At 43.4% G+C, this 22623-nt stretch overlaps 1 protein-coding gene across 2 annotated transcripts in view; it reads right to left on the bottom strand.

The window, feature by feature from the left end:
* GOLM1 (golgi membrane protein 1) overlaps positions 1-14524 on the bottom strand; it is a 77937-nt gene extending 63413 nt beyond the window's left edge. Inside the window, exon 1 of one of the 2 annotated variants that reach the window (XM_075852324.1) lies at positions 14442-14524. The gene's annotated coding sequence lies outside the window, so the exon portion shown is untranslated. Of the gene's footprint in view, positions 1-14342 lie in introns of both variants that reach the window. The other variant, XM_075852314.1, reaches the window with a different exon arrangement.
* Positions 14525-22623: the final 8099 nt, after the last annotated feature.

Consider the following 22623-nt stretch of genomic DNA (forward strand, 5'->3'; position numbering starts at 1 on the left):
AAAAAACCTGCGGTTTGTACAAATTATTTTTTTTTTTTTTAGAAAGTAACTTATTTGTTATATTATTTTTTGGTGTATACTTTTTCCTTCCACAAGGTGGGAAATATTAAAAAAAACGTAATAATAATTTTACATGTTTCCCTATGTTGGCCACCAGAGGGAGCCCATAATTACAGCAAGGTGAATCAGGCACAGCAACCTGACTCACAGATGGGCGAGAGACTCTCCCTACTAGGACAACACTTACCACCCCTCCCTAGTTTTGGCTACAAGTCAGGAAGAGGTGTCTTCAAATTGACTAGCACTGTGCAGCGCCATTTTGTGAGTGACTGTACAATGGTAGGACATGCTGATCACTGCAGTACGCACCAAAAGGCTGAGAATGATGAAAGTCAAGAGGAAGGCCCTGTGGTGGATAACCTTGCAGTTGACAGGTAGCAGAGTTACATAAAGGGGAATTATTTTTTATTGACCTCTAGTTTCTATTGCAGCACAGGGGAGAAGAAATAAGACAGAAGTCTGCTGTAGGTGAGCATAAGCGCTGGTTCCCCTTTATTCCCTGCTCCTACTGTGAATCGCCGACCAGCTTGTTGCAGCGGTTCACAGTGTATTTACGCGTGGACAAAAATACGGTCGTGTGCATGGGGCCTAAGGCCTCATGCACACGACCTTATTTTTGTCCACCCGTAAATACGGGTCCTTGGTCACACGTATTCGACCCGTATTTTCGGGCACATTTTTGGCTGCAAAATTGCACTGCTCGGCAGCCCTTCTCTCTATCAGTGCAGGATAGAGAGAAGGGACAGCCCTTTCCGTAATAAAAGTAAAAGAAATTCATACTTACCCGGCCGTTGTCTTGGTGACGCGTCCCTCTTTTGACATCCAGTCCGACCTCCCTGGATGACGCGGCAGTCCATGTGACCGCTGCAGCCAGTGATTGGCCTGTGATTGGCTGCAGCGGTCACATGGGCTGTAACATCATCCCAGGAGGCCGGACTGGAGGAAGAAGCAGGGAGTTCTGGGTAAGTATGAATGTCTTTTTTTTTTTTTTTTTTACAGCTTTATCTATATTGTGATCGGTAGCCACTGTCCAGTGTGCTGAAACAGTTACTTGCGATCATCGTTTAACTCTTTCAGCACCCTGGACAGTGACTATTTACTGACGTTACGTAGCAACGCTCCTGTAATTACGGGTGCACACACGTAGTCACCAGTAATTACGGGAGCCCCATATACTTCTATGGACTGCCCGTGCCGTAATTACGGCCTGAAATAGGACATGTTCTATCTTTTTCAACTGCACGGGCACCTTCCCGTAAGCATACGGGGAGGTACCCGTGGGCCAATAGAAGTCTATGGACCCGTAATTACGGGAGTTTTTACGGTCGGGTGCATGGGGGCCTAACTCCAATAAATATAGCAAAATACCTGTGGGGTCAAAGTGCTAACTATACCCCTAGATAAATTCCTTGAGGGGTCTAGTTTCCAAAATGGGGTCACTTTTGGGGAGTTTCCACTGTTTTGACACCAGACCTCTTCAAACTCGACATGGTGCCTAAAATATAATCTAAAAATAAGCAGGCCCCAAAATCCACTAGGTGCTCCTTTGCTTCGGAGGCCAGGGTTTCGGTCCGTTAGGACACTAGGGCCACTTGTTGGATATTCCTAAAAACTGCAGGACCTGGGCAATAAATATTGAGTTGCATTTCTCTGGTAAAACCTTCTCTGTTACACAATTTTTTTTTATTACGAATGAATATCAGCAAAAAAAAAAAAAAAAAAAAAAAAAAAAAAAAAAAAAAAAAAAAGAGAAATTTGTCAATTTCCCCTCTACTTTGCTTTATTTCCTGTGAAAGGGTTAAGAAACTTTCGGAATGCTGTTTTGAATACTTTGAGGGGTGCAGTTTTTAAAATGGGGTGATTTATTGGGGGATTCTAGTACATAAGGCCCTCAAAACCACTTCAGAACTAAACTGGTCCCTGTAAAAATAGCCTTTTGAATTTTTCTTGAAAATGTGGAAATTGCTGCTAAAGTTCTAAGCCTTGTAACGTCCTAGAAAAATAAAAGAACGTTCAAAAAACGATGCAAACATAAAGTAGACATATGGGAAATGGTAACTAGTGACTATTTTGTGTGGTATTACTATCTGTTTTACAAGCAGATACATTTAAATTTAGAAAAATGAACATTTTGGGAAATTTTCTCAAAATGTTGGTGTTTTTCACGAATAAATATTGAATTTATCGACCACATTTTTCCACCATCATAAAGTACAATATGTCACGAGAAAACAATCTCAGAATCGCTTGGATAGGTAAAAGCATTCCGGAGTTATTACCACATAAAGTGACACATGTCAGATTTGAAAAAAAAAAAAAATCAGGCTGTGCCACAAGGCCAAAACAGGCTCAGTCCTAAAGGGGTTAAGGCCCCATGCACACGAATGTGCTTTTGCAGCCACAAAATCCACGGGAGAATTGCGGCCCCATTAATTTCTATGAGCCTGGACCGCAGAAAGAGCGGATGTCTTATTACGGCCTGTGTTCTGCGGTCCAGGCTCATAGAAAATAATGGATGCAGCCATGTGCACAGCCCACGATTTGCGGGTAGCTCGCGGGTGACACTCCGCGGCCGGCCGACCTGAAAATCACGGCCGTGCACATTGCTACGGTGGTGTGCATGAGGCCTTAGGCTTTTGCACACGACCGTGTGCGCCACCAGAGTCCTGTCCGTGATCCGTGGAAAGATAGGACATGTTCTATCTTTCCATGGTCAGTCAGGTCCGTTTTCACACACCAGATTCACCCATTGAAGTGAATGTGTCCGTGAAAACTATTGGGTGCCGAGACACATACACCTGTCATAATAAAGATGGCTGCCCCCACAAAAGTAAAAATACGGTCATCAATAAAGTTACATTAGGGAACACATTAAAATAATTAAGAAAACAAATAGGCCCCTAGCTTAAACCACAAATAAAAAAAAATAGGGACTCCTTTCCTTTAAGGCCTAATTCTCATGAGCGCCTGTTTTGCGCACGTAAAAAACACTGTATTCCCTGCGTTGCAGTTCCGTGTGGCAGCAGTGTACGGTGCGCGCCTGTGTTTTTTTACACGCGTATGTCACACTTTTTTTACGTCAGCCAAAAAAAAAAACGAAGGAGGGGTGTTGTTTCTCCATCATTTTTTTAGCAACTGGTGCGTGAAAAACACGGACAGCATACGGATGACGTCCGTGTGCTGTCCGTGTTTTTTTCACGCCCCAATTGACTTCAATGGGTGCGTGATGTGCAAAAAACGCACAAGAATAGGACATGCAGTGAGTTTCACACAGCGGACACATGCGGTGTGAAAAACACAATGTCTGAATGGCCCAATTGAATTTCATAGGTCCGTGTGACGGCCGTTGTTTTAACGCATCACGGACCCATTAAAGTCAATGGATGCGTGAAAATCACGGACAGCACACAGACGTACATCCGTGTGCTGTCTGTGATTCACGCAACAGTTGCTAAAGAAATGATGAGAAAAAGAAAAAAAAACACATCCTTCAGTTTTTTTTGCGGACGTAAAAAACGGATGACATACGCGCGTCTCCGTTTTGATGCTGCGTCAAACAGTTCTCTCCACAATGCCCACTTGGTCATATATTAAAAACACGCCCAGTTGTCCATTGCAAACTCATTAGCATAAATGTAATATAGGTCATAACTCCGTCAAAAATGATTGTTTTTCTAAATAAAAACACTGCTGTTATCTACATTACAGCGCCGATCACATTATGTACAATATAGGGTACTTATAATGTGGTGACAGAGCCTCTTTAAGGGGGTTTTTTGACACGCGTCTTTATTGGTGGTTTTAAGTTTGTACGAACATTTATTTTCAGACACGTTCCAACGCACTACCTAGAGCATGCTGCGTTTAGGTAAAAATCGCCTCTAACCCCCAAAATGCCCCAAACCAAAGCGGTTAAAAAACAGCCCTATAGTTGAGAGCCTGTTACATATATTCTCAGTTCAGGGAAAATGGATCTGTAGCGCTCGCTCTTCCAAGAATATGCATAGAAACACCATTTTTTTAAACTTTGCATATAGGGAATAAAGCTGGCCATACCCTTTAGAGAAAATAGTTGTTGAACTGTCAATATTGGTGGCATCTACCGATGATCTAATTATGTATTGGGGCAACCCAACAGCGCGCTTATTGGAGATGCAGTGTTTTGACTACAGCCGATTCCACTCTCAAAAAAAACAAAACATGTAATGTGTATGTCTAGTTTAAAGCGGATTTGTTAATTTTGTGCCATTTGAGTCTCACGAGTGATGAAATTATACAGGTGGCACAAAATTGTTTTGCGCCGTTTTGGCTAATTGGAGTTCGGACCTGTAGCGGATATATTTTGCCCTTACATAGGGGAGCATATTGAGCTGACCGATCCGCTTTTAAAGGAACCTGCTGCTGACAGGTCACTTGTGTATAACTGGAATATATACTACCACAAACATGCAAATCTGATACCCTTCACATAATGACATGTAAAAAGGACATGTATTTTCAGCTTCAATTCTGCCCATGCCACACCTTTCATGCTTGACCTGCATGAAAAATAGCATCGGTGACCCAAATAAAAACTATAAATACACATAATCCGAACAAAGCCTTGGGCTGCATTTCAATTATTCATGCAGCTTACAATATCAATTAAACCTTTTGATCTCACAGGGATGGATCTGATTACCTTTATTTTATGGACGTTGTGGTGTCTTCATGTACGCACAGGGAAATGCTGCAAAGTTACAAGAATCAGCAGTATCTCTCACATTGTTTGCACTCAGCATATTCAGATACATAGGAGGTGGAAGGGGAGGACATTTCAAGTTCTTGGATTTTTCAGCAAGGTGACAACCTTCCAGGTGGAAAGGAGGCATGGCCTTATGTAAAGGGGGTGGGGCAAATTCAGTATAATTTACACCAGAGAACTGCCGTAAATTAAAGTGAAAATCACTCTATGAAAGTAGATTTCACTCTATGGGGCATAGCAAGGTAGAGGCCCGTGCTGGACCCCTACCTTGCCAACACCCAACCAGACTACCCCTCACTCCTTCCATTAGAAGTTAAATAAATAAAATGTAAAAAAATAAAAATTATACTCTATGCTCGCCTCTAGTGCCAGTTACACATGGACCGGACGCCGGGCAGCATCAGGACATTGCATTGCATTTTTACTTCATCCGAAAGGGAGGGAAACGTATAGTGTGTGGACGCAGTAGTCACGCCGCAATTGCGGTGTATGACCCGGACGAAAGATGCAACACATTAAGAGGCTTTTTGCCTCTTAACAAACGTGAAATGCCAGTCCTAAAGGGGTATTCCGGTTTCAAGTTCAAGTTCCGGAGTGGCAGAGTACAATGTTCGGCTATGTCCGGTGCTGCTATAGGGAATGAACGGAGCGGCAGTGCGCTCAAGCGTCCTGCCGCTCCGTTCAGACAAGAGGTAGGAGACACCCGTTCTCGTAAACGGTTGGGGTCCCAGCTGTCAGACACCCACCGATCAGCAAGTTACCCCTACCCTACGGATGGGGTGTAAGTTGCTGTAACTGGAATACCCCTTTAATAAATTCCCCCCAAGTTATATTAGAAAGTTGTACAGCATTTCTTGGTAATGCTTCCATTGCAGTTGGTTTACATTTGTGTCCGTTCCGCGTAGTCGACTACTCTTGGTTTTTTATTACAAATACGGATACAAAATACTGATCATAGTCTTGCAGTGTGTACGTGGGGTTCCAGAACCTCCCCCCAATGATTTTATGGCGCTGTCTATATTATTTGTCAGATGTCCCACGACGACAACCCCTTGATCGCCACTGGTATGTCTTCTCGAACACCTAGCGATCAGCTAATACATGTGGAGGGAGCCGCAGGGGCAAACGCAGGATTTCAAAAAGGGGGGGGGGGGTTTCCAAACACGTATTTTTAAAAATCACGTAAAAAAAATAAAAATTGCTCATTTTCTCTTTAACCCCCTTCCCGCTGCAGTCATTTTTCACTTTCGTTTTTTTCCTCCCCACCTTCCAAAACTATTTTTTTTTCCATCGATATAGCCTTTGCGGGACGAGTTGTGGATTTTCACGGCACCATTTATTTTACCTAATAATGTAGTGGGAAACTCGAAACTTTGTGGGGTAGAAAAGGAAAAAACAGCGATTCATCAGTCTTTAAGGGGGTTTCACTTTTACGGCATTCACCGTGGGGTAAAAACGGATTAACAACTTTATTCTGCTGGTCAATACAATTACGGCAACACCAAATTTATATAGTTTTTTTATATGTTTTACTGTGAAAAAAAACGGATTGTTAAAAACAAAATTTAAATTTTAATCGCCATATTCTGAGAGCCATAACCTTTTTTTTTCCCCGTCGATTGAGCGGTGTGAGGGCTTATTTTTTGTGTCTCGAGCTGTAGTTTCTTTTGGTACCATTGTGGTACATAAGACTTTTTGACCACTTTTTATTCCATTTTTGTGGGAGATTAAGTGAACAAAAAAAGTGACTGGTGGTTTAATTTTTTAAGACGTTTACTGTGCGGGCTAAATAGTGTTATAAATGTTGCGATACCAGTTATGTTCATTTTCTTAATTTCTTTTGTGACATTGTGCTTGGGGGAAATTTTTTTTTTTTTAAAAATGTTGAATATATTTGTATATATATAAAAAAAAAAAAAACACTTTACTGCATTGAACGGTTTCTTTTTTTACATTTATTTTTACTTGTCCCTCTTGGGGACATGAACCAGTGATCGTTAGATCGCTTGCATGATGTACTGCAGTACTAATGTATTTCAGTATATCGTTATACTGCCACTCCTATGAGTACAGTGTTGCCAAAGTTCACCAGGCCCCATGCTGCCATCGGTATCCCCCATGATCGAGTCTCAGGGGGCCATTGCAATGTTACAAGGGGCCGCCTCCGGTTTCTAACTCCTTAAATGCTGTGGCCCATATTGACCGCGGCATTTAATGGGGCGATCAAGTGGGATCATTACACTGAAGTGTCGGCTCGTTCTATGGAGCAGGCTCAGCTCGTGAGCTCGCTCCGTACTCCCCTACCAGACGTGCGCCATATATATGGCGGATGTCAGGAAGGGGTTAAAATTCAATGTGACCCAATTCCATTCTACGCTTATGTAATCCAATGAACTCTGCTAACACTTAATAAAAAAAAAACCTCCTGATGTGGATTATGTATATGAAGCAGGGGCGTTGCTAGGGTCTTAACCCCTTAGTGACCACTAATACGCCTTTTTACGTCGGTCACTAATGGGCTTTAGGCTAGGCTGACGCCTTTTCACGTCAGCCTAGTCTAAGTCCTGCACGGGTCTCCCGTGCAGGCTGGAGCCGGGGCTCTGCTGTCTGATGACAGCTGAGCTCCTGCTCCAACGCCCGCGATCGAAGTTTACTTCGATCGCGGCCGTTTAACCCGTTAAATGCCGCCGTCAATAGCGACGGCGGCATTTAACTTTGTTTACAGAGGGAGTGCGCTCCCTCTGTCACCCATCGGCGGCCCGCGAATGAAATCGCGGGTCTCCGATGGGGTGTCATGGCAGCCGGGGGCCTGATAAAAGCCCCCAGGTCTGCCTTGGACATATGCCTGTTAGGACGCGCCGGAGGCACGTCCTAACAGATTGCCTGTCAGATTTACACTGACAGGCAATAATGCTCTGGTATACGAAGTATACCAGAGCATTATAGCAGCGATCGGAATATCGCACAGTAAAGTCCCCTAGTGGGACTAATAAAATAAGTCATCAAAGTGAAATAAAGATTATTAATAAAAAGTACAGTAAAAAAATAAATAAAACCATTTTTTTCCATAAAAAGTGGTTTTATTTAGTAAAAGTGTAAAAAAAAAAAAAAAGTACACATATGTGGTATCGCCGCGAACGTAATGACTCCATTAATAAAGTTAATATGTAATTTAAACCGCAAGGTGAACACCGTAAAAAAAAAACGCAAAAAACCATGGCGAAATTGCAATTTTTTTCCATTGCCCCCCAAAAAAGTCATATTAAAAATGAATCAATAAGTCCCATGCACCCCAAAACAGTACCATTCAAAACTACGTCTTGTCCCGCAGAAAACAAGCCCAAAAAATCACTAGATTGATGGAAAAATAAAAAAATTACGGCTCTTGGAAAGCGACGATGCAAAAGCAAATAATTTTAGTTCAAAAGTGTTTTTATTGTGCAAAAGTCGTAAAACATAAAAAAAACTCTACACATGTGGTATCGCCGTAATCGTACCGACCCATAGAATAAAGGTAACATGTTATTTACGCCGCATAGTGAACGGCGTCAATTTAAAAACGCATAGAACAATGGCGGAATTTCAGTTTTTTTTTATAATCCCCCCCCAAAAGGGTTAATAAAAGTTAATATAAAAATTATATGTACCCAAAAATGGTGCTATTAAAAAGCTCAACTAATCCCGCAAAAAACAAGTCCTCATACAGCTATGTAGACGAAAAAATAAAAACGTTATAGCTCTTTGAATGAGACTATAGAAAAACGAATAAAATAGCTTGGTCATTAGGGCCTAAAATGGGCTGGTCACTAAGGGGTTAAAAGATCAGTTTGTGCATTTGTGTTTATTTACAGGTTCTGTCATTGGACTACGTCAGATTTGAGGACTACTTCGATGACTGCTTTTTTTATTCTCAATAAAATAGTTAACGAGGGTTGCGTAGGGTTTTTTATTTCAATGAAGTATTTTATTATGTCCTTGTATTTTTTTTAAACTTTATTACTACCGCCTTATTAATAGCTGCTGGCTGATTGACAACCTCCATTACTAAGGCGGGGCTTAGCGTTAGCCGATGCAGAGGCCAACACTAACCCCCATTATTACCCCGGTACCCACCGCCACAAGGGGTGCCGGGAAGAGCTGGGTACGATCCAGTACCTGATCATCTGTAGTGAGGTCGAGGAATGGGGCGGCCGCAGGCTGGTATCATTAGGCTGGGAAAGGCCCAAAACAGTGGTCCTTACCACCCTGGTAATGCTAGCCTGCTGCTGCTATGTTGAAGCAGCAAAGCGCCTATTAGATTAGTTAGGCGATAAGGATTTAATAAAACTAGTGACAGAGTTCCTTTAAGTCTTTTCCTTTTAGCTTCAGGACACTCAACTGTAATTGCGTCCTCAACAGAAGTCCATAGTTTTGGATGGGAGACAAAAAATGTAAATACTCTGTCAACAGCACTAAACATATTTTTACCATGGAAATCTGGGAAGCAATACGTATACACAGCTTTAGGCCGGATTTACACGAGCGTGTGCGTTTTGCGCGCGCAAAAGGCACTTAACAGCTCCATGTGTCAGCCCCGTATGATGCGTGGCTGTGTGATTTTCACGCAGCTGCCATCATGACACTCTGTTTGTATGTTTGTAAACAGAAAAGCACGTGGTGCTTTTCTGTTTTCATTCATACTTTTTACTGCTGTTGCGCGAATCATGCGCGTCACACTGAAGTGCTTCCGTGTGCTGCGCCTGATTTTCACGCACCCATTGACTTCAATGCGTGCGTGATGCGTGAACAACGCACAAATATAGGACATCTCGTGCGTTTCACGCAGCGGACATACGCTGCGTGAAAATCACGGACTGTCTGAACGGCCCCATTGACTAACATAGGTCTGTGCGAGGCGCGTGAAAATCACTCGCCTTGCACGGACGTATTACACGTTCGTCTAAATAAGCCCTTAGAGTACTGCTGAGAAGTGCTGCAGCATCTTTCAGTTTCCCTGCCATCGATCCTGCTCGATCATATTCCAGAACTCAGAAAATAAAAACCACGGTAATCTACATTACAGCGCCGATCAGATTATGTAGGAGATAGGGCACTTAGAATCTGGTGACAGAGCCTCTTTAAAGAGGCTCTGTCACCACATTATAAGTGGCCTATATTGTACATGATGTGATCGGCGCTGTAATGTAGATTACAGCAGTGTTTATCATTTAGAAAAACGATCATTTTTGACGGAGTTATGACCCATATTAGCTTTATGCTAATGATTTTCTTAATGGACAAGTGGGCGTGTTTCACTATATGTCCAACTGGGTGTTGTACAGAGGAGTGTATGACGCTGACCAATCAGTGACCAATCAGCCTCATACACTTCTCTCCATTCATTTACACTGCAGATAGCGATATAGCTATATCGCTATGTGCAGCCACATAAACACACGATAACGTTACTGCAGTGTCCTGACAATGAATAGACATTACCTCCAGCCAGGACGTGAGGTCTATTCAGAATCCTGTCACTTCTGTAGCGTCTCTGAGTTACAGCACAGCACAGCGAGATCTCGCTGTAAGTCACAGCTTACAGCGTAATCTCACGAGACTACGCCTGCTATGCTGTAACTCACAGAGAAGTGGTCAGGATTCTCAATACACATCACGTCCTGGCTGGAGGTAATGCATATTCACAGTCAGGACACTGCAGTAATGTTATAGTGTGTGTGTATGTGGCTGCACATAGCGATATAGCTATATCGCTATTTGCAGTCTAAATGAATGGGGAGAAGTGTATAACGCTGATTGGTCACTGATTGGTCAGCGTCATACACTCCTCTGTACAACGCCCACTTAGTCAAAAAGTAAAACACGCCCAGTTGTCCATTGAGAAACTCATTAGCATAAAGCTAATATAGGTCATAACTCAGTTAAAAATAATCGTTTTTCTAAATAAAAAACACTGCTGTAATCTACATTACAGCGCCGATCACATCATGTACAAGATAGGCCACTTATAATGTGGTGACAGAGCCTCTTTAAGAAAGTAATAGAAAAAAAACTGAGGCTTAGATCAATAAATTACAAATTATACTTAGTCTTTTCTGAGAAAACAATATTTCCATCTTCCTAGAAAATCCTGCTCTGCAACATGCTGCCTGAAGATCAGACTACATGTTCAACGTGACAGGTTCCCTTTAAATGGGCCAGTAGAATAACCTGTTTTTAGAATTCCGTGCCTCTGATTTCCAGTGAAGTCACTAGCTGTAAACAGATACAAGCAGGTCAAAGTAACACACAAGCCATACGTGTGGTATACGACTAAGGAAATAAAGGACAGTAAAGACATTGCACCCTTATATGCATAATCCCAGAAAGACACCAGTAGAATGGCTACAAAACCATAAATCTGCTCTATTGTTAAAAAATACCTGCCGGGAATGTGGCTTGACAACACAATGCTGTATTTATAGGTCTAAACTGACAAGTTAAACTGCCTTGTGTGACAGGCCTTGGCAGAAGACTCCCCTGTCCTAGGACGGAGCAAAAAAGCAGATGTAAACCTACACAAAAATCTGCAAGAAAAAAAAAAAAATATGCACAGATTTCAGAATTTGAAATCCATATCATGCTTTCTGCTGGATTCACATATCGATTGCAGCTTTCAATGGCGATTTTATAACCAGATCTAGGAGGAAGGAGAAGTATGCGGTTTTTTCTTTCTATTTCCTATTTCTTTTAAAACCAATTCGGACTGCCTCAAAAACCTTTAACAAAACCTGCAACATATACGCGATGTGTACATGGGCCCTAAGGCTCGATTCACACGACCGTAGAATTCATCCGTGATTACGGACCGTAAGTGAACAAATCTTATCAACACACTGCGTAAAAAATCCTCTGAAAAAAGGTTCATAAATTGACCTGCGTTTTTTTAATCCGCACCATGTCACTTTATGCTGCGGAATCGCTGGCTTTCTGTTGCAGGATTTCCCCTATTGAATTTAATGGGGAGGTAAAATCCGCAACAAACAGCAGATGGTGTGATTTTTTTGCGGCAAAAAAGCTGCAAATCCTCCGCAAAAATCGCAACTCCAAAAAACCGAGTTATACTTACCCAGATCTCTATGCTTCTGCATCCAGGCTGGCCTCCTGGGATGACATTTCATCCCATGTGACTGCTGCAACCAATCACAGGCTGCAGAGGTCACCAGACGCAGCATCATCCCAAGAGACTGGGCTGAAGGACGTCAGAGGGATGCGTCGCCACGACTAGGGATGTCACGATACCAGAATCTGGACTTCGATACCGATACTTTGTGTATTATTGCGATTCTGGATACCAAAATGATACTTTGCTAACAATAATAAAAAAAGAAAAAAGTTCCTCCATTTTCTGATGGTGTGATGAATTTTGAACCTCCATGTGACACACATTCATAGTAATTAACCCCACAATAAAATTTGTAAAAATTTAATAAAATCAGCAAAAATACAAAATGAACGGCAGGTGGCCAAGGATAGTAAAACAATTCCCCAAAAATTCTTCAAGCATATAAATGCAAAAAAGCCAAGGTCTGAACATGTAGGACCCCTAGATAGTGGTAACGGGGAGTTGGTGACAGGGGATCAAGAGAAGGCAGAGTTACTAAATGGGTTCTTCTCATTAGTGCAGCAGCGGCCACGTAACATTCTGCGGACCGCGTGCGCACACTTGTCAGGAGCGGGGTAATGGCCGTATTACAGTCGCAGCCCCGCTCTCACAACATTCATGCGTTACAATACATGAATAAACAGTATTGAACCATTTGAAGGTACACGGCATCTAACTAAATAGTATCGACATTTCGATGCATCGTGCAACCCTAGCCGTGACTACAGGCAAGTACAGGCTTTATTTTTTTTCTAGCTGCCGTTCTCAGGCAGCGGACATCCCGGTTGAAAAACTGCACCACAATTTGGTGCGTGTTTTTTTCTCCGAAATGCCCTGCGAGGACCAGGGCGCATATGCGATATACTTTAACGCAGCGTATCCGCCCTGTGTAAGACCCACTGCAGAAACAATCCCATTCAGACGCAGGGAACTGATTTTCGATCGCAGAAATTTCTGCAGTGTGTGCAGGGGGCCTAAGGCTGGAATCACACGTGCAGTTTTAGTCTTTTTTTTTTTTTTTTTTTTTTCACAAAAGCGAGGAAAAAGTATAAACTATAGACTAGTTCTCCTTTGTGTCCACTTGCAGTGACTATTAAAAAAATCGCTAATACGAATATTTGCTCATGTAAATGATCGGACATATGTACAAAGACTATAGATACGATCTCTGAAGTCAGTATCCACGGCACTTAAAAGGACACTCAGGCCAATCTTATCTGGCATGGCCGTCCATTTGACTACAATCTATTGTTCCCTGTTATCAGACATGTCAGACAGTGGAGAGGCGGCCTGTAGTGTTGATCAATGGGATTACTGATCAGTCCAGACGATATCTGCGCCCATGATCTCTACTTTCTGCATATCTCCACCTCTGAGAACCGGATCCATTTACAGCAGACAACTTTTCGGATACCTCAGCGCTCCTTTGATATATACCCACCTCTAAGGATAGATGGGTGTAAAGGGAAGGCTACAGTCACACGAGCGTGTCAAATTTACTCATGTAAAAAACATGCGTAAATCTGGTCCGTGTGTGTCGCGTTATGCATCAGTGTGCTTTGCGAGTGGCATGCGTTATTCACGCATCAATACGTGAGTTTAAAGAAGCGGACTCTCGAAGCGTGAAAACTCACGCACGCGTGAACGGCCCTATTGAAATCAATGGGTCCGTGTGCGGTGCGTGATTTCCACGCACAACACACGGACCAGATTGTTGGTGTGAATGGGCCCGAACGCATACAGCACGGCGAACTCCCCCCCCCACCGCAGTAAGACCGATGCCGCGGTGTCTCTTAACGCCGGCTATTTCACTGGAAGCACATAAACAGGGAACCGGTGCACATATCCTGGTTAACTATTAACCCGCTGTAAATTGTGAAACAAGCCAACAAATCAGTATATTTATGACTGTGACCAATGTATAGATTATATAGGAATATACCACACCTCGATTACCAGCGGAGCCAGGATGACCGCCGCTTACACCCACATCTGACAGAACACCCCAGAACCTTCCACACAGAATACAGCGCCGCAAACATCATTCACAATGACATATAGAAATGTGGCACAGTAGGGATAATGGGGAAAATATTCCTGTCAGCAATTCCATTGCATAGCTCTACAACCAGTTTGATGTGGCTGATACCAGGGAACAATAGACTACCTTCTAGCGCACCGTACATGAAATTCTACGGGTATATAGAAAGTATATGGAGCAGTATAGGGTCATGCACTCCGGTGACACTTGGCCAATCAGCGCGGAGTAAAACGTGAAGAAGGAGGAGGGGGGTCACACAGCTTCCACATCTCACACAGGCCGTCTATTATCCCCTCATTGAGCTCTATAGCTACAAAGTACGAGCGTCCCAGCCTAAACCCGCCCGCAGCACTCACCTCTGGCCGGCGTCTTGGCGGCCAGCTCCTTATTACCAACACCCTCAGTGACCTGCGCTCTGTACGTGTGTGACAACACCAATGTAAACGTGTACTCACTGCCCCGGGACTGTGCGCTAGCCGGGGCTCCTTACTTCAAGGCGTTGCCTGGCAACCAGCAGTCAACCAGCCAGAGAAAGGGCGGGACAGGGAGGAAGAGGAAGTCAAAAGGGTGGAAGAAGGCGGGGTGTTGGTTGGTCGGTAGGTTGGTGCGTATTCAGGTACGGGGCAGGGTGAAGCCATAGGACATACACGTCATATGTGCCTCGGAGGAAGCAGAAAATGAGGAATCTGGGAAGCACTTGTGTGGATCTGGTCAATGTAAAATGATGTACAGAATAAAGTTAGGCTCTATGCACAATAGTGCGCCCCCTTCTGACCAACCATAGAAAGTACAGAAGAGGACAGACGTGTTAATACGTTTGCTGTTTGTTTCTGGCTGAAGGCAAAATATAGTGACTCGTAGCAGAGGGCTATGTTGTGTGTGTGTGGTGTTTTTTTCTAAATATATATATATATATATATATATATACCACAGCTTTCTCTAGCTGCTGTAGTTACATAAAATTAGCTTTTTTTTCCCCTCTCTGTGAATACAATGCTGAAGACTGCAACCTCGTTAAAAACGGCAAAATATCACTGAAGATAAGCGGGTAGAAAACTCCCGGTTGTATAGTGCTGTGGTGTTATATAAAGGGCTAGTCCGCAATTTTAGGCCCTGTTCATACAGAGTTCACCTGTTTTTTGAGGCGGAAACCGCGTCGGAAAACGCTCCAAAAAAATGTCCGAAAATGCCTCCCATTGATTTCAATGGGAGGCGGACGCGTTTTTTCACAGCGAGCAGTAAAACCGACTCGCGGCAAAGAGAAGCGACATGGCTTATCTTTGGGCGTTTACATCTCTGACCTCGCATTGACATCAATGGGAGGTAGAGGTAGAGAAAGCGTTTTTCCCAATGGCCGCGGGTGAAATACGGCGTGCGGACAGATCAAAATCTGCATCGAAATTCCAGACAGAATTTTCAGCCTTCAAAAAAACTGCTAAGGGTATGTTCACACGAGGTCATTACGTCCGTAATTGACGGACGTATTTCGGCCGCAAGTACCAGACCGAACACAGTGCAGGGAGCCGGGCTCCAAGCATCATAGTGATGTACGACGCTAGGAGTCCCTGCCTCGCTGCAGGACCACTGTCCCGTACTGTAATCATGTTTTCAGTACGGGACAGTAGTTCCACGGAGAGGCAGGGACTCCTAGCATCGTACATAACTATGATGCTAGGAGCCCGGCTCCCTGCACTGTGTTCGGTCCGGTACTTGCGGCCGAAATACGTCCGTCAATTACGGACGTAATGACCTCGTGTGAACATACCCTAACAATGTTCCCATTAGATCAGAAACACACGCAGTTTTTGTTTTTTTTTTTTTTTGAGCCAAAGCCAGAAGTTGACCCAAAAGAAAGGAAAGGTATAAAGAAAAGAGTAATTCATCTTCTTTAACCCCTTAACGCACCTTGACACACCTGTACGTCATGGTTTGCACTGCATTAAGGCACCATAAAGTACAGTTACGTCATGGTGCTTCCCTGTCACCATGTCCAAAGACATGGTGACAGAACAGTGACATCGGCTGTCATAGACAGTCGATAGTCACTGTGACTCGTCGGGGGAACAATTGCGGCGCTGCCAGCAATCGCTGTGATTGCAGCATGGTTACCGGGCTAAAAGAGCCGGATAGCCACGCTAGCCGATCGTCTGTTGGCAACAGGAGGCCTAACAATGGCCCTGTCTGCCAAGTACGGCGGCCTGTTAGGCCCCCGCCCAGAGGCTGGGCTTAAAAGGCTTCCGGTCGCAGATGAAAGATGGCGGCAAGGTCAGAAGCTGAGCCTGCGCCATCAGCCGAAGGGTGTCAGCTGTATGTCACAGCTGACATCCTGCTGTAATGGCAGGGAACGGAGCTAGCTGCGCTCCCTGCCATTAACCCCTTAGATGCCGCGATCACGGCATCTTTGTGGTTTCCAGGAGATCGGCATCGCTGCGATGTGGACGCACGGATGATGATCGTTGCTATGGGAGCTGGAGACCAACAGTGTCTTCCTGTTCTGCCACGTACGGAAGCCTAAAAAAAGTTATAAAAAAAGTTCAGCTAAAGTGTAAAAGTTCTAAGTTAAAAAATTAAAAACTGCCTTTTTTCCTATAATAAGTCTATTATTATAGGGGGAAAAAATGAAACCGTTAAAAAAGTACACATATTTGGTATCACCGCGTTCTTAACAACCCAAACTATAAAACTATAATGTTATTTTTCCCGCACGGTGAGCACCGCAAAAGATAAAAATAAAAAACAATGCCAGAATCGCTATTTTTTTGGTCACCATCCCTTGTAAAGTATAGAATAAAAAGTGATCAAAAAGTCGCACGTACCCCAAAATAGTACCAATAAAAACTACCTTCCCGCAAAAACAAGCCCTTACACAGCCTTGTCAATGCAAAAATAAAAAAAGTTATGGCTCTTAGAATATGGGGACACAAAAAATAAATTATTTTTCAAAAATGGGATTTGTTTGTGCAAACGCTGCAAAACATAAAAAAACTATATATACATGGTATCGCCATAATCATATCGACTCGCAGAATAAAGTAAAATGTCATTTATAGCGCACGGTGAACACTGTTTAAAAAAACAAAAAAAACATTGTCAGAATTGTTGGTTTATGGTAACCTTGCTTGACAAGAAGATGGAATAAAAAGTGATTAAAAAAACCTACAGATTGTCCCGCAACAAATAAGCCCACACGCAGCTCCGGTGGTGAAAAAATAAAAAAGCTCTGGCTCTCAGAATATGGCGACGAAAAATATGCAGAGTGTTCCAAAAGCGGATAAGATTGGGCACCATTTATCAGTGCGACACTGGCCGCACATCTATGAATTATGTATTTCCAGTACATCCCTCATGACAGCACCACAGGAGGTTGCCCTATCGGGGAGTCCGTGCACTCTCCCTTCTATTCCCCCTATGTGCCTAGGCTAATTACCTCTCTAACGAGAGGTCCCTTAGCTCCCAACCACAGCACCTACCTTACAAATCCTAGGCAGGGTTCCGGTAGTGTGCGGGGTTCGGGATTCCCAAGCCAGGCTTCGGCCGAGGCTGAGTGACCATTCAAGGACCGGCAGCTCCATAAGGTTGGTAGCGCAGGTGATATCCTTGTGAGCGGATATCCATCTCATGGTGTAGCCGCGGCCGGAAATGGCGCTGGGCTACTTCCGGTCCGCGGCCATCTTGGAAGGCATGAAATTCAAAACGCCCACATTTAAAGGTATGTAGTTAGAGCTAATACCTCTAACGTCGAATTATATATACAGCCTTAGGCCGGATTTACACAAGCGTGTGCGTTTTGCGCGCGCAAAAAACGCGGCGTCTTGCGCGCGCAAAAGGTACTTAACAGCTCCGTGTGTCAGCCGCGTATGATGCGTGGCTGCGTGATTTTCGCGCAGCCACCATCATTATGACACTCTGTATGGTTGTAAACAGAAAAGCACGAGGTGCTTTTCTGTTTTCATTCATACTTTTTACTGCTGTTGCGCGAATGACACGTGTCACACGGAAGTGCTTCCGTGTGGTGCGCGTGATTTTCACGCACCCACTGACTTCAATGGGTGCGTGATGCGCGAACAACGCACAAATATAGGACATGTCATGAGTTTTACGCAGCGGACACACACTGCGTGAAACTCACGGACATTCTGCACGGCCCCATAGACTAACATAGGTCCGTGCGAGGCGCGTGAAAATGTTCACGCGCGTTGCACGGACCTATTATACGTTCGTCTGAATAAGCCCTTAAGCACATATCTTGTGGAATCGGATATTGTATTTGACTGTTGCTTGTTTGGTGATGGAACTACCTCGTTCTGACGGAATTCCAGATATGTCCCAGGGTCATGTGAGTCTCACCCTTGGGTTACAACTCTGTATGTAAGTACACCTTACTTTACCTGCCATTTGTTTTCTCTAGGATAAAGATTCCTCTCAGAGACAAACTGACCCTAAAAAGAAGGTTAAAAAATGTGCGACTTGTGGGAAAAACCTGCTAGAGTCACATAAGAAACAATTGTGTCAAGACTGTATCGCAAAGCTACTAAAAGAAGAACAGCCGACGTTTATATCTGAACTTAGGGCTATGATTCACGAGGAAGTGAGTCAGTCAGTAGCCTCCCTTGCCCCTCCTCAAGAAACTCCGTCACACTCCCGGGCAAAAAGGCCACAGACTGAAGTGGAACAAAAATGGTGCCCGCCATCTCAGGGGTCTGACTCTGAGCAGGAGTGTTATTACTTATCAGAGGGTGAATTAGAAGGAGATGAACTCTTACCTTCAACCTCATCTACACAGGAGAAAAAACATTTCTTCTTTTCTGAGAAGTCCAATACATTAATCCAGGCAATACGGGAGACAATGAATATCCCTGAAGAAGACCAACCCCATACCATCCAGGATAAAATGTTTGGGGGCCTGACAGAGAGGAAAACAAAGATTTTTCCGGTAAATGAGAATCTCAAAAAAATGGTACCGATGGAATGGGAGGATTCAGAAAAAAGACTATTCATTTCAAGATATTTTAAAAATAGACTTCTCTTTGATCCAGAAGACACGAAACCTTGGGATGAGATCCCAAAAGTGGATGTTCCAGTGACTAGGGTTGCTAAAAAAAGACGCAAGATTAGAAGATTCCTCTCAGTTAAAAAACCCCATGGACCGGAAGGCAAATGGGCTGCTGAAAAGAGTTTGGGAATCTTCATCCGCTTTAATCTCTACAAATATCACGGCCACATCTGTAGCAAGATCAATGTTTATTTGGTTAAACCAACTGGAGACCCATTTAATGATAAAAACATCAAGAGAAGATATATTAGAATCTCTACCTTTACTAAAAATGGCAACCGGATAAGTTAGATTGATAATATAGCCGGTTGGCACTGTTGTGTGCTTTTTGAGGTCTCCCAGCGTGTGCACGGCACTAATACACTGGCCGTGCACACGCTGGAAAACCTCAAAAAGCATGCAACAGTGCCAACCGGCTATATTATCAATCTAACTTAATCCCTGATGACGTACCCCATAAACTGGGGGTACTGTAACACGTTGGATTAGATCATTTGTGGCAAGGGTTTCAGAGAGAGTCTATACTATAAGGGGAGTGTATTATCAGTGGGTGGACATATGTCCTAATACCTACTGATACCTCTCATACCTCTGACCGCTTGCTTGTACCTGCATTTAGGATATATTGGGCATAAGTGCCCTATCTCCTACATAATCTGATTGGCGCTGTAATGTAGATAACAGCAGTGGTTTTTATTTTGAAAAACGATCATTTTTGAGAAAGTTATGAGCTAGTTTAGATTTATGCTAATGAGTTTCTCTTTTTTTGTGGATCATGCTGGGCTGGAACAATGAGAAGTGTATGACACTGATTGGTCACTGATTGGTCAGCCTCATATACTCCTCTGTACAACACCCAGTTGGTAAAAAGTAAAAACACGCCCAGTTGTCTATTGAGAAACTCATTAGCATAAATCTAAACTAGCTCATAACTTGCTCAAAAATTATCGTTTTTCAAAATAAAAACCACTGCTGTTATCTACATTACAGCACCACTCAGATTATGTAGGAGATAGGGTACTTATAATCTGGTGACAGAGCCTCTTTAAGAGCCAGTTTTTAGAATTTAACTAATAAAATATCAGTTTTTTAATCGTTCTTTCAGGCTGTAACCAACTTTCCATTATAGGAACGAAACTATCTCAAAATCAAACACAGTGAATACAGGCATTTTCAAGGCATATGGCCTGTTCAGATAAAGATTATGTCCTCAAACTTCAGAGAACTAAAAGCTGTATGGGAAACATTCGTAAAAGCTTCACCCATCATAAAAGGGATGCACGTAAGAATCTTATCGGACAACATAACGACAGTGTCCTTCGCCATCAGGGGGGAACAAGACACACTCATCTTCAGGCCCTCTCTGCACAAATTTTCAGTTGGGCAGAAGAAAATGTCCTATCGGTCTCCGCGGTCCACCTACAAGGCTCAGAGAACCTATCGGCAGACTTCCTAAGTCGGGAAAAAGTAGACCCCGGAGAATGGTCCCTGAACAAGGACATTTTTCTGTCCTTAACCCTAAGATGAGGTTATCCCCAAATAGACCTTTTTGCCACGAGGAAAAAAACCCAGGTAAAGACATTCTTCTCCCTAAATCTCAAAGACAACCCGTTGGGAGTAGATGCATTATCCCAACCCTGGGACATGTATCTGGCCTATGCCTTTCCTCCGTTTCCTCTAATACCAGTGGTATTAAGAAAAATCCAGGAAGATTTGACAAAAGTTATCATTCTTCCCTATTGGCCAAAAAGAAGCTGGTTTCCAATCCTAAAGTACCTAGCAATGGAAGACCCTATCATGCTCCCAGTCAAGAAGAACCTTCTCTCCCAGGGTCCCTTATTCTTTCAAGGAATAGAAACTCTGAAGTTGTCAGCTTGGATCCTGAAAGGCAGATCTTGAGAAACCACGGTTTGTCAGACGAGGTAATTTCAACTATCTTATTAAGCCATAAAAAAGTTACCTAGAAAATCTATAAAAAAATTTGGAAGAAATTCTGTTCCTGGTAAGGAGATCCGGCACCAGACCCCTTTCTTCCCAACATCGCGAAGATCCTAGATTTCTTACAATCAGGATTCAAAAAAGGGCTTATCCCTAGTACCTTAAAAGTGCAGATCTCAGCCTTAAAGAGGCTATGTCTTTCATGTAATTGTCACGGACACAGGATATGTGGAAACACTAGGCCGCTCCGCCGTAGCGGGGAGGCAGCTGACCAGGTCACAGTCTATGCGGAAGTCAATGGCAGACAGTAATGCTTGGGTACCTGAAATAGTCCGGACGGTGGCTGTGGCTTCAGCGCGGATGGAGGCAGATGCGGCAGGTGGCGCCAGACGTGGCAGGCAGTATCCGATGAAGCGGAAGACACTTGCATTTCCTAGGAGGGAGACGGAGACCAGCGCTCACAGATCCATGGCTGCGGGCGTCGGGAGGTGAGTAAACCCCGCGGCCATGGACGCTACAGTATCCCCCTTCTTTTTTTAAAAAATATCCTTTTTATTGTCAATTTTCACATTTTCTTACAAACATTTCACGTAAAAGTTACATCATGAGTGCGCAGCACTCAACTGTCATTGAATTCACTTTGAATTAAATTCAACATAACATAACATATAAACATAGCATAAATGTCGATCTTCATATGGACCGAAAACATGACTTCCCCCAACCCCGGCACGACTTAGGTCATCAATGAGTATCTACTTATCATTTATCCCCCAACTAGCTCAAAGTTGCAACCCCCCTAAAGTGTCTGTCAAGAGCTGTGTGCAGTACCACTTTGTGTGCTGGAAAGGCTTAACAATTTCCGCTATTTCGGCTGCTGTACATTGCGATTCTATGAATATTTGCCACTTATCAAATAGCTTCTTAGTTCCCGTTTCCTTCCGCCTTTCCACCTCCACCCTCTCAAGAACTAACAACTGTTTCAGCCGTGACACAATCAGTTCTAACCCCGGCGTGTCTGCCTCCAACCATTTACTCAGCAGGCATCTCAAGGCTACCAGTAAAATCGTGTGCACCAGCGCTGGAGGTGATCTCACTCCTCGAGCACCCTCTTCCTCTGGCGGCCGCGCCTGATGGAATAGTAGCGCTTCAGGCGTCGGTGGGAGGTTCGCTTTCCAATGATCCTTAAAGGAACAGTGTCATCACAAATTATTTTTTTATATGTTAAAGATGTTAGTGAAAAAAAAAAAAAAAAAAAAAAAAAAATTCACTGTATAAATTGATATAAATATAATTGTGCTCCCACAATATGAGAAAATTAGAAGGTTCACTGAAATGACAATTGAGTAAAATATACCTTTTATTAGTAACTCATTTTAAAAACAGGGGTAACACACCACTGTGAAATAAGCCCCACCGTGATAATTTAAAAACGTATTAAACAGAAAACACTGAGTCATTATGATAGATATATCTCAGTGTTTGTAACAATGTTTCACTGACAACAGCATTTGACCTGGGCACAACAGTAGTACAATCCCCAAAATGCACCAGTGTCCGTGAACAAAACACCGGAACTCCTAGCGCTGGGTGTAAACAATGCTACTGTCCCCTATGCAGACATTCAGTGTACAATGAAAGACCCT

Source organism: Rhinoderma darwinii, chromosome 1 (genome assembly GCF_050947455.1).
Source record: "Rhinoderma darwinii isolate aRhiDar2 chromosome 1, aRhiDar2.hap1, whole genome shotgun sequence".
NCBI classification, from domain to species: domain Eukaryota; kingdom Metazoa; phylum Chordata; class Amphibia; order Anura; family Rhinodermatidae; genus Rhinoderma; species Rhinoderma darwinii.